Genomic DNA, 13,890 nt, shown 5'->3' with positions numbered 1-13,890 from the left:
TATTGCTTTTTAAACTGTATTCATACGCCTTTTCTATAGAGGCCTTTAATTAATCTGCGCTTGTCAAAAGTAAAATAGGACATTTCCATATTATTGTACACAAAGATTAGAAAGAACTCACATACTTTTTTGATGACCACAGATAAAGACATTTATCTCGAACAAAAGCAATGACTAAAATAATTTATACTCAGTAATATGGGACAGGTCAAGAGATGACCCCTATAAAGCATTGTGTGTGATGACTGTGCAGGTATGGAATCATTTAATGTTTCCAAAGCAGACAATTATGGACTTTGGGCTTACTATCACACACTAAATTGATGGAATGCTCTGTGAAAGAAGTTATAAATTGTTAATTTTCCTATGGAGAAAGGGGAATGATTCTGCCATGCATATGATGAGCTAAACTAGACATTAGACTGCAGCAAATCCCAACACTATAGTCATGTGTTAGTGGACCAAGCGGTCTGCCATTTCTCAATGAGACCAATATTGCCATGCATAAGAGTACCAGGCAAGACTGCCATTTCTCATTGGAACCTCAGACTACCAATGAGAAATAAAAAATACCCTTAATAACACAGTTTAAAGAAAGCCACTGTGGTTATTGCAAAATTTCATTTTTTTCGTCTAAATATATTGAACTCAATGGAGAAGACGAAGTCAAGGTGATTCTTAAACTCTATTTAAACCCCAAAATAAAGTGAAATATATACCTCAGCTTACAAGTCTTTAGGTGTGGTAGGTACATTCATTTTCTTTTTTTTCAGGCCTTTTTTTTATTTTGTTTTATATGATTGGATTCTGGAATTTCAATTATTGGACATCCTAACATTTTTACTGAAAAATCAGAAAGGAAAAAAAAAAACAAAGTGAGGAGTAACAGTGGAGTGCAGGAATACACATCACAAACACAATATAACAGGTAGTTTTAAACTTCAGGGTGTGCCAAAAGTCACTAAACACTTTCTTTTTTTCATTTAATTCCAGGTATCATTAGGAGAAACTTGAGGCCATTAGCATATGGCAACTTAGGCTTTGCAGTTTTTGTAAGTGTATTCTTCCCTTTACCATGGCTCGCCAATTGCAGCGTTGCAAAATTGCCACTTGGCAAGAAGTTTTTCAGTCCCTGACTGCAGTTACGCACGAGTTTGAGAAGTTTTATGGCCGTCACACTGCTCCAACACAACACAATTTACGCTTGCTAGGAAATTCTCATCTGTCCGGGGACTCCGTGCACCATCGCAGTATTAAACCCTGTTTGCGCTATCCAGCAATGTAATTTGCAGCAGCCAGGAGAACTAAGATAGCAGCAGTTTCTTTTTCCCTTTAGTTCTGGAAACTGATGTATTTTGGCATCGCCAGCATCCATTGTTAGGCTGTGCACAGCTGAAGGGGATTCTAGAGGCTGATCAGCTCCTGACTCAGTCCTGCACTGCTATTGGCTGCTGAGACTTTAAAGCCTCTCTGGTCCCAGTCACCAGTGCCTGTTGTAGCTGGGAGCTGGGCTAATCTGTGCTGAAGTGTGTTTTCATCTGATTTTTTGTTGCTGACCCTGCCTGTTTCTGATCTTGTGTTTTTGCTGCCTGGACCGACCTTTGCCTGTGACCCGTACTCTGCTTGTGTTTTTCCCTTGCGTACTTCGTTTGGTGGACGGATATATGGTGTATGACCTCTGCTCTGTATTTTGGACTTGGCTCTGTGGAATCTTGGTACTACTTTATCTGTGGGCTCCTGGCTTGCTGCCAGCCCATTCCCAGACACCATCCCTTGCGTACGTTCTGGGGGCGACCGAGTTTTGGGAGACGCAACCAGTCTCCCGAGGCTGAGCGGGGGCTGGCTATAGGTGAAGACTGCAGTGTTAGATTGGGGGACTAGTGTCTGGTGAGGACTGGTGCTGACTGGGGCCTTACAACACTATTACCAAAATGACCCTCAGCTCATGAAAAACGTAAGGTTCAGCGACAAATCTATCTTTCATCTATCTGGTCGGGTTACCTAACACAACTGTCGAATTTGGGGAAAATCAAACCCAGAAGAAATTCTTGAGTATGAATGTTATTCTCCGAAGCTGGTGGTTTGGTGTGCAATGTCTAGCACTGGGCTGATTGGGCCATTTTTCTTCTGCGATGCATCCAGCAATACAACCACCATTACAGGGGAAAATTACCTGGAGATGCTGCAGGAGTTTGCTGTGCCACAACTTCAGGTGAGGAGTAACCTTGCTAATGCCTTTTTTCAAGATGAAAACCCCACTTTGCCAAGTTAGTCAGAGATTTCCTGAACATCAAGTTTCCTGACGGATGGATCAGTTGAAGACCTGCCGTGGTTTCTTCAATCAGTGTGGCATCCATTTTGAGCTTCAGCCACATAACGTCTCCACTGACCAGGCCAAAGTGGCATATATCATGTCCTTGCTGTCTGGAGAAGCTCTGGCATGGGCATCCCCACTCTTGGAGAGAAAGGATCCAGTTACCGGCAATAATAAAGCTTTCCTGAGCCTCTTCAGAAAGCTTTTTGATGAACCCCTGTGCGCCTCCTCTGCAGCCAGCACACTCCTGCATCTCCGCCAAGGTTCGCTTACTGTGGGTCAGTTTGCAGTACAATTCTAAACCTTGGCAGCTGAATTGGCTTGGAACAATGAGGCTCTCCACGCTACCTTCTGGCAAGGCTTTTCTGACTACGTGAAGGATGAGTTGGCCGGTCGGGAGATTCCCTCATCTCTGGATGATCTGATCTCCTTGGCCATCCAGATAGACATCCGCTTCCAAGAGCATTTCCAGGAGAAATCTCGCCCACGCCAAACCTTTGTCCCGCTACTTGCACCATCCTTTCAGCGGCCTCTGCAAACTCCAGCCTCCCCTGTTGCTCCTGTCCCTGGCGAACCAATGCAGCTAGAGCAATCTAGGCTATCGCAAGAGGAGAGGACCCGGCACCTCTCTTCTGGTCTCTGTCTGTACTGCGGACAGAAGGAACATGTTATCAAATCTTGTCCACAGAGGCGCTTGGCAATGCTTTGAGGGGGGCATGCTAGGTCACTCCTCTATCCCCTACAATCAGCAACCCTCTATAGCCATCAAGCTTCACCACAACAACTCCACACTTGCCCTTGAGGCCTTCATTGATTTGGGAGCAGCTGGAAATTTAATTTCTGCCACCCTCCTCCTAGAATTAGAAAAAACTGACAGTTATAGTAAGATTGGAGTTTATAGCGATATATTAATTAGAAAAAATGAAATATATCAGTATAGATCCATATACATGCTTGAGCTGGTGCTGTTGAAGCTCTTATCTAGGTATTATGGAACTCGTATCTGTGGGAAAGTGCCTGATTGTGGTGCTATAGTGAAGAAAAGCAGCAAGAAGATTGATGCTGCAAGGGCCCTGTGTTTGGCATCCGGTAATGGTAAACGCGTGAACATGATAGAGAAGTGAGAGCTTCCGCCCTAAAGTATTTAATTGTGAGCTGCATCTGCGCTATGAGGGGAAGAAAGATAACTTCCACCCTCACAGTTGTACTGGTAGCAGAGGGTAAGCGGTTTAGCATAAGGGGGTGTGGCTTCACACATAAGATCTGCTCAGTATACGCCCTCTAATTGCTAATGAAACAGAGTGTGATAGGGCATAAAAAGGATTAATGAAGGTGTAAGTAATGATGATGATTCTTTAAGGAGATATATCTGGTGGAGAGAAATTAGAAGCAGTATATAGAGTTAGAGGTTGAATGTGACAATGCAAGATTACAAAAATAGCAGAGGACAGCATCAAATCCTACAATCAAGTTTATAAATAAATAATTGACAGCAGAACCTAATAGGATGGTGTTTACAACTGTGAATAAACTAGACTTCATAAAGGAAAAACAAAATTATATATATTTATGTACAGATGTAAAATTGTTGCAATTAAAGGGGTATTGAATTACATATAACATTACAAGATTATTGTGCTATATGATTGTTGAATCATAGTAATGCTAATATAGAGATAATGAGAAAAATACTTAAAATATTGGAACAGTACAATGTGATTGAAAAATCAAATACTCAAAAAATGATAAATAAAAAGTACATGAAAGTATGAATAGTAGATAATAAACAAGTCAATTTTTATGCTGACTAGGTGGTGATCGTATCAAAGATCGTAAGATGTGACGGTTTGAGAAAAAAGGGGTAATTAGTGTTATTATCCAGGATAAGTGGAAAGATAAATAAAGGTTAAAAGGTAATGTCTAAAAAAGAAATTTTAGGTACTAGGAGATTGGTAGAAAAGGTTTGTAGCTAATCATATCATTTAATCCAGGTGCTCTGGTTGCTTGTAAATTAATGATCCACTTGCATTCAGATTGTAGTAGTTTTCCATCCTCTGGGGTTTCTGGGAATGTGTTTTAGATCTGAAAACAAAATCATTAAGGCATCAAAGTGGTGTTGCGTGCTCACGTGATGGCTTATGGGAGTGATGATTCTTCTGCTGTAATTGAGTAGACATGTTCGTAGATTCTCTTTTTTAATGCTCTCTTCGTTTTACCGACATAGAAACGACCCTCACTTGCAGGATATCAAATATATAACTCCTTTAGTGGTGCAACAAATGTGGTGGTTGGGTTGGTGCACTCTGCCATTGGGTAGTATCGTGCATAAGGCTTCTTGGATCCAGCAGCATTGGCTGCAATGACCGCATTTAAACGTGCCTCTAATGTTGGTTGATGGAGGGGTGGTGTTAAAATGGCTATGTATCAGTTGGTGTTTTAAAGATGGGGATTTCCTGAGAACAAGCAGGTTTCTTGCCTACAAATCTTGAAATTAAGGGGTCATCACTCAGGATTTTCCAATGTTTCTGACAAATGTTGCATACCTGGTTGTGTTCAGAATTTAACATGGTGATGATTCTGGTTTGTGACACGTCATTATTGGTTGTATGTCTTCCTTTATATAGTAGTTCTTGTTTAAATATAGCTAGTTTTGTCTTTCCTGAATAAAGTTGTTGTGATCCTATTGTCATTTTAACAATGTACAGATCCAGAAATGGAATGCGGCGCTGATCAAAATTCATGGTGGAACGCAGATTGCAGTTGTTCACTTGTATAAAATTTCTGTATTTCCTTTTCTGATCCTGTCCAGAGTAGCAGGACGTCATCTACGTATTGTCTCCAAAATGAATTTTTTTGGCATATAAGGAGTCATTAATGACTTTGAAGAGATCCTTTTCCCATTCCCCTAGGTACAGGTTCACATATGCCGGGGCAAATTTAGTGCCCATAGCGATGCCCTGTACTTGGAGGTACAGGACGTCATTGAATTTGAAAATATTTACTTTCAATATGTACTCCAGTAGAGACATGATGAATCGGTTTTTGTCAGTGTTGTGGGGTTTGCTTCTGGACAGACAGTTCCTAATGGCATTGATGCCCTTCTCATGTGGGATACTTGTATAAAGGGTATCCACGTCAATTGTTACTAATATGGTTTGCGTTGGCACTTCCATATTGTTGGTAAGTTTAAGGACTTCGATAGTGTCCTTAAGAAATGAGGGCAATTCAGTGACAAGTGGTTGTAAATACAAATCTTTTAGTTCACTTGCAATGGAAGTAATTGAATTTATGCCAGCTACAATCGGCCTACCTGGTGGGTTGTTAACGTCTTTGTGGACTTTTGGGAGGATATAGAAGGTGGGAATGGTTGGAAGATTGATCCATAAGTAGTCTTTGTTGTTCTTGTTGATTAGTTTAGAAGTATAGGCATTCCAAATAAGAGAGTATCTGCTAATTAAGCAGTTGGAGAACTTGGAGAAGGTACAGCATACCCATATATATTGTTTACCGTGAACAAAAAAGAAGAGAAGGAGACAGGACAGGAGGAAAGGAAGTTGATCAGAGGAGGACAATGGGAAAGGAATGGGAGGACTACAGGGACAGGACGGCGGACAATTGTTGAATGCAAAGCATGTCATGTTTACATGTAACAGGGTAGAACAGCTTCAAAAGGAAACCAGGCCCAAATTAAAGTAATTCGGTAGGTAGTGGGTAATCCAGGGTTCCCATACATTTTGGAATGCCTCTAATGAGTCAATAATTTCGTCCGCCAGGGGCTAATTAGTGAAATACCATGTGACTTTGCGTTTCACTTGTGTTACAGTAGGGACGCCAGAGTACCAAGCCTTTGCTAGAGTTTGTTCAGCAGCAGTGAAGACAAAGTTAAGGATTTTAGTTTGGAGTTTCCTACAGCCCTGTGGCTTCAGGAGCAACAACACCTCATAGGGAGGCTTCTCTCCAAAGGGTGTAAACAATTTGGTAAACACCAATCCAAAACCACTTAATATAGGGGCAAGTCCACATGGTAGACCACACATGGTAGAGAGCGCCCATAGTCTCACATAATCTATAGTTTGCTTCATAGAAACCCACATGAATAACGCCATGTGCTGCCGTATCTCAGATCTGCCCCATTGAGAGCAGTCTAAGGAGCATCTTCCTTGCAGTGCATAACACATAGTGGTTTGGGTTTCGCTTTTGAGAGAAGCAGGGAGCAGTATATTAACAAGACCCTCTTTACCCGGGCACAAGCACAATCAAATGGAGTATGCAAAGGGTACTATTGGTACGTCTGTGCAGAGATTGAACGAAGTGTCTCAACTGTGTCCTTTTTTTATTTTTAACATAATGACCCTGCCAATGACACCCTTCCTAGGGGTTCTCCGATGGTCACTTCTCTTCCGTATCTATGAATAACTAGGAAAAGGGACTAAAAGAAAACCTCCACCTATATTCAGTACTAACCATACAGTATATTCAAACCTTGTGGGAGATGTTCTGTGTTATTTTTTTCTTTTATTTATCAAGCTCCAAAATATTAGGTGGCATTGTACAAATAGTAGGAGCTGAAAATTACAAACTTGCATACTTCACAAGTGTAAACAATGACACAAGAGCTAATTCGTTAACTAGTTTTTATTTATAAACTAATTCCTATAGACTAGTATGGGGAGAAAAGTAGTTCTAAAGCAAATACCACAAAATGCATTAACTTTTTTTCTGCAACTGCTAGCTGCAATTGATAAAGTCAAATACTTGACTTGATTTGCTAATAGAAACAACTATGATTGATAGATTGCAGTAGGGCATGTAGTCACCTCTTCCATCACATCTTATAAACTTAACAACATCCCTTCCTGTTATCAATGTCTGACTAAAATACAGTAGGGCTGAAATTACTTTGTAATGTAGTAATGCCTATATATTGGATTATTATTACAATAATATGGAGATATCAGTATTCTATTACATTCATTTTAGCAGAATTAAACCTAAATAGGAAAGGAAGGTACAATAAGAAGGTGTAGACAGCTAAAAGAGCAACAGAGAAAAAGAGAGAGTTTAGAACTACTGCATTGTCAAAGGAAAAGCCTTTATATTTATTATATCACCATGAGTCAAAGTAGGAAAAAAATTTCAACAAAGTTAAATCCTCATAATTGGCAACAGAACAGATAACAACAAGGTTAAAGACTGCTAAAGATGATGGGGTTCACAACTGCAAGGATATCCCCAACTATGTTATTGTTTATGGAAAATATTTTGTAGTTTTTTTAACTCAAGTGTTGTAAAGCATCTTTGGATAAAAGAAAGCCAAGAACTTTTAAAATGAACCTTCCAAAAAAATGGGAAGTCCTCTTCTTCCATAATCTGACATATGTAAATTAAAACTTTTTCTGTACGGGAATAAAATTGTAATTACAATCCCTTTACACCCTCCATCAAATTACTTGGTGCATAGTTTATATTGTTAGGGGTTAAATCCCATGGAATTAATGGAATGCAGAGTAGGAAAAATCTGACAGAAATGCATGCCAATCCTCAGTAAGAGCATCTTCACACCCAATTTCTTCTGCTCGGCATTCCACGGGTTTCCACCTGTGGTCAGTGATGTCAGCCTCCCCTAGGCACTACAGTAAGAAAACAGAGTTAAAGTAGGTATAATTATACCTTTAGCCTATAAAGATATATTCTCTGACTACATACAATACGTGATTTGGGAAGGGGAAAGTAAACTTTGAGAGACACTTTCAAAAAGTTAGATAACATTTTTATTGATTTTAGTTCAGCTTACAAAAAGTAACCATGAAGGAATTAGTTAGAGGGAGTAGACAGAGAGTGGGGCATTAACAGGGAAAGATGGAATTGCAGATAGGAGTTAGATAACTTACGGTATTTATTTTTAATAAACATGATTTTAACTGAAACAGGGACGTTGAAACCTTATCTTTTGCTAAAATAAAATAAGTTCTATCTAAATTCCATGTTTATTTCCCTGAACCTGTGAGGTGTTCCATTCTTGAGTCTACATTACTTCTGAAATTTGACCAACCTATTAATTTGAGACAAGGCCACATCTCTAAGTACTTGAACTAAAACACAAAGTCTGAGGAATTACCCCTGCAAATGAGACTTTTAAGGCCAAATAATGTAAATTCAACAAATATAAATCAAAATCATAACTTTATTTACCATCATTAAGAAGACATAATTATTCAAACTTTTAAAAATTACCCAACTGGGTTACCTCTCTGTCTAGGCAACCTGGACAGGAATTTTTGATAATGTTTGGTTCACATTTTTAAAAGTTTTATTAATGATGTCTTTTTAATGACGTTAAATAAAGTTAGGATTCTGATTTATATTTGTGCAATTTACACTCATTGGCCTTAAAAGTCCCATTTGCAGAGGTCATTTCTCAGACTTTGCCCCTGATTCATCAATAAAATCCGCGCTCGCTGGAAGCGCGAAAGTACGCGCGGCCAGCGATCGCGGTTTACTGCGGTCCGGACTCGAGTGTGCGCGTACGATTTCGGATCGCGAATACGAATGCGAGAGCGATCATCCGGTTCTGCTTGATGAATCAGGGGCTTTGTGTTTTAGTCCATTGTTGCGTCTGCTTCATTCTTCTGTGAGGATCCTTTTTGGTTGCATGATGTGAACACTTACTAGTAGCAGTAAAATGCTGAGGTCCTCTCAAGATCGATCTCAGCTGATTCTTTGAAGGCCATTTTTGAGATTCTAAAATCTATATAAGGTACACTTGTTAAAGTAGTCTATAAAAAAGCCTTCGGTGCCCACACAAGGAATTCTTCAGTAATAACTATGTTAACTTGAAACCAAATATTGAGTTCAATAATGTAGGTTGCCTTTATGCATCTCTAATAACATATTTAAAACTAGGTATGGCACAGTAAACAGTTTCCCCGTATTCTAATTAGGAAACCTGATTGTGCTTCAGAGCATTGATGTTACAGTAAATATCAAACTACCAGCTAAAATTCCTAATTAAAAGTTTTATATTGATTGCTAGCCTCAATAATACTAGTAGGTGGTTTGATAATTGTGAGAATGCATTTATAAGATCAGGTTTTTATTAGGCTTTTTCAGTTTTGTAAAAAAAAGAAAAAGAAAATTTAACCCTTTTACTGGCAGGTGCTGACTCCTAATTTCTACCCCAATGTGTTTATATTTTTATGCTTTATGTAGCCTTGAAACATTACAAGATATCATTTTAAGTGTAGTAATGTATTACTGTGGCAGAATAGGCTTTCATTTAGTATTTCAGATAGAAATATTTTTTATAGGTTTTAGGAAGTTCTGCACAAAAATAAAAAATACTGAATGGAAATACCTGAAAAACAAACAGCCAGTCAGATGGAAAACTGTGGAATCTAAAATGTAACACACTTTTAGGATCATTTATGACCATGAGGTTATTGTTTGCCTGCCAAGATGGTAAACGGTACTGATCATTTTGCATTCAATAAACCTGGAAGTTCCTGATGTTTGTTGGCACTATATGTTAGTTTAAGAGGGATATAACGGACTATGCTGCTGGGAAAGTGTTTAAGTATCAAAGAAATAATACTGATGGTGATACTGTTAATATTTATGAAGTGAGGAAGGTTTTATATCGGTAAAAAAAAAAACAATAAAAAGGATTTGGATAATCTGAATATTGATATACCTATGAAAATAATGGATAATTCTAATTATCAGAAAAATAACAACCAGTCGTTGAACAATAATACCTAAGGGGTTAGGACCCCAGGACTGTAAAGATCATCATAGGCATTCAGACTATGGTTATCATAATTATAATTCAGGACATTCTAATGAATGCAAATGTGGATATAGAAAATGGATATTTGACTAATTGACTGATGATTGATCAATCCCCTAACTATTAGCTATTGACCTGATCTTTTAGAAAAAGAGAAGATGAGCCATATCTGCATAACTAATATTCACAAACAAAAAGCTTCATTACTGATTTGGAATACTGTTTTCTACTGTAGTGATGTCTTGAGTAATGATGTAATTTATGCCTAAATTTTGTTGTATTGTACTTGTGAACTCCTGAATAGCAAGCAGATTCAGCCTTTTAAACATTTAGCCAAAGGACTTACTACAAAACTTTTTTACACCTTTCCCTCCATGAGTGGGGCCTGGAAGAAACCATTTGTTAAAGCAATTTTATCATGAGGGGAGGGCTAGGAACTTTTAGCGGATATTCTTCTTCTTCTTCTTCTTCTTCTTATTATTATTATTATTATTATTATTATTATTAATAATAATAATAAAATTAATAATAATAAGGATTTATATTGCACCAACATATTATGCAGCGCTGTACATTAAATAGGTAATATGTTAGAGAACATGGATTACTGTAAACAATCTTTTATACTTACATTTGCAAAACTGAATAATGGAGGATGAACAATTGTAAATGAAGATATACTTTATGAGCTGTACAAGTTGACTGCTGCTTTGTGATAAAGACTCAGCAAACCAATGCCAACCAAATAAATAATCCTTATAATTCTGCTTCCTTTACTAAACCAGCACAACACATTTCACAGTTAATTTTTTGATGATGACAGCGATGCAGCTCTTAACATTTCATCACATAACATCTTATGTTTATAATGGGAAGCTTTACTCTGCCAGGTGATGTATTTACAGGTTTTAACAGAAAAATAGCTAGCTAAAAAAGGTTCAGCAGCTGAAACTCACTGTAAATTGTGTGGCCTGCTTGGGAAAGTACCTTTAGAACCTCTTGTTATTTATTATTTGCACCAGCATAGGGAGGTATATTTCCCCTGCCTCACATCCTAGTGCTCCACTTAGTATATGACTGCATACTGTATCTTTACATGTTGTATCCAATAGACTGTTCAACAGGCTTGCTCTTTTTGGGTTGGCTGCACAGCGTGTACAAACTATTACTAATTATTACTGTTAGGAAACTCATAGGCAACCTACCAAGGAGTTCATAGGCAGGAATGTAAAAGACAATGAGAGTTTCTGCAATATATCATAAATCTTACATCACTTCAGAGTTTCCAAACTTTGCATAAATCTGTAAGAGAGTGACACCTTTTTTTTATTAAATTATTGTTATTTGTATCTAGAGATATATGCTGTTTACTCAAATGTAAATCTTAAAATGTATAAATGTTATTAGAAAAAGAGTGTCCTCAATTAAAGCGTATAACAAACTCCAGCTATCTGAGACATTAAGCTTGATTTATTAAAGGATACACTTTTATCTGTGCAGCTGGGTAATTCAGCAAACCTGGAATGGATCTGGTCCAGGATTCCAAACATTTGCTAACAAATAGCAAATGATTTTAATAAATCAATTCCAGGTTTCCTGGATCAACCAGCTACACTGAAGAAAGTGTATCCTATCCAACCTTGGAAAATAAATAATTAAATACTATTAAATATTAGTTTTAAATAAATCAGGCCATCATTGGAGTTTGATATATATTTTACAAGAAGACACAGCTCCATCTACAGGTGGCCAAGAATAATGCACAAAAGATTATTTAACCACCTGGGCGGTTAGCTCGCACCTGGTTCCGGGTAAGAAAACTTGCTACTATCAAAAATTAGAACACCCGGCGTTCGCGTATGCGTCCCTCGGCGATTTCTGATGTCAGTGCATACACCGGTCGACGGTGGTCGTAGCTGGAAATTCAAATATTTTGTATTTGATTCAATACAAAGTCCTGTATCCAATCCAATACAAATTTGAAATGGAAAATTTCAAAGATAAACTTGGTGATCAAGATAAGTCTTGGCCCCTCATAAGGTTTGCCATGGGAAAACATGTGATAAGATACCATTTGGTGTACCTATGGTTTGGGGAGGGCCAGGAGATCATTTCAGTGACTGTTACTTTTGCATAATAAAAACTTCAGAATACAACAAGAGAGTCCCAGACTGAGCGCCCCTGATATGTATTTTGAAACACATTTTTTCCTGAATGTTTATATTTACAATATACCATTCTGTATAAAGTAATAGATGATGGATTTGTAGCTGGATTGGTATAGGGAGCATTTGGAGACCAAGAACTGATCTCTTAGGCCTCAGGAAAGCCTGGAAACCAGAGTTACCCTGTCCTGGCGAACTAAAAGTCCCAGACATATCGAGTTTGATATCTATGAACTTCGTATTTTGTGATAATAAATAATCTGGGGGTTGGCAGTTCATAAAACCTGTACTAATATTAAATATTAATAATGGCTAGAATGAGTGCATATTGGGAGTGTCCATAACCCATGTGGTCACAGCCCCTCAGACAGCCCCCACACTGCTATCATTGGATGGTCCATTAGTCCCAGTGGTCAGTGGTCAGTGGTCGGCATAGAAAAACTCATGTAAGCCCAGCAGAAAGAGCTCTCACTGATACCATCATGTCGCTAAGGACAACGGCACTGACACATTGAGCACTGCAGGGAGCCCAGTGACTCTGATTAACAACTTGGACTTTATACCGCAACCTGGACCAGGAAAACTAACTCTACCTAAGAATTATTTCACAGTTTTCACACTTTTTTATTTTATGCTGTTGCTATAGTTCTGCTAGTGTTCTGTTAATTTTCTTAGATCAGTGTTTATTTTTCTGTATTTGTTTATGCACTGTTTTTGTATGCATTTACTTATAAAACCCTATAAAAAGTGTAAGCTGAGTCTCTCAATGCTCTAAATAGAAATAATGCAAACCTTGCAAACCCGAAGTGCTACTATAGCATTGTGTTTTCTGAGACATCCCTGTCTGGAGTGGCAGTGGGTGACACTAAAGAAGAAGCACAACTGCGGTTGTCAGGGGTAACAGTGTGTGCTTCCATATAAGCACGTGGTGGCAGTCTACCTGTGACGGTGTGTTTGACAGGGTTAACAGGAGTGGTTAACCTTGCTCCGTTACAAACCCCTCTTTGGCCTGCTGGTGCGTGGACTGTTGCTTGGTGTGCTGGAAAGTCAATGCGCCGGGGTGCGGGCGGAGAGGGCGTTCGTTACAATGATTATGATAATGAACTAAAGGACAAAAAAAATAAAGAGTTTGAAATTGAAAAGGACTCTGTTCGTAAAGGATTTGATCAGTATGAGTTGAGTGGTTTGGGACTATCAAAGGCTTCAGAACTCCTGACATCAAGACTGTGTGAGAAAAACTTACTTGAAAACGAAACAAAGGTATCGTACTTTCGAACCAAAGAAATTGCATTTCTGCAGTACTTAAAACTGACAGTGACTTTGTGCATTGCCATAACATACCTGGTTTATTGGAGGAATTGGGAATTCCAATCTATAATTTAACTGCATGGCGACTATTCATCGATAGCTCAAAGCGGAGCTTAAAGTATGTCCTCTTTTACAATGGCAATATATTTGGGTCAGTTCCAATTGGCCATTCAGTTTCTCTTTGTGAAGAATATGCAGACATGAGAGTCATTGAGTTTTTCACCAACATAATTGGGTCATCTGTGTTGACCTTAAAATGGTATGCTTCCTTTTTGGTCAGCAACGCGGATACACTAAGTATCCCTGTTATCTGTGCA

Source organism: Pyxicephalus adspersus, chromosome 2, assembly GCF_032062135.1.
Source record: "Pyxicephalus adspersus chromosome 2, UCB_Pads_2.0, whole genome shotgun sequence".
In the NCBI taxonomy this organism is placed as follows: domain Eukaryota; kingdom Metazoa; phylum Chordata; class Amphibia; order Anura; family Pyxicephalidae; genus Pyxicephalus; species Pyxicephalus adspersus.
Note: the sequence above shows the minus strand (reverse complement) of the source record.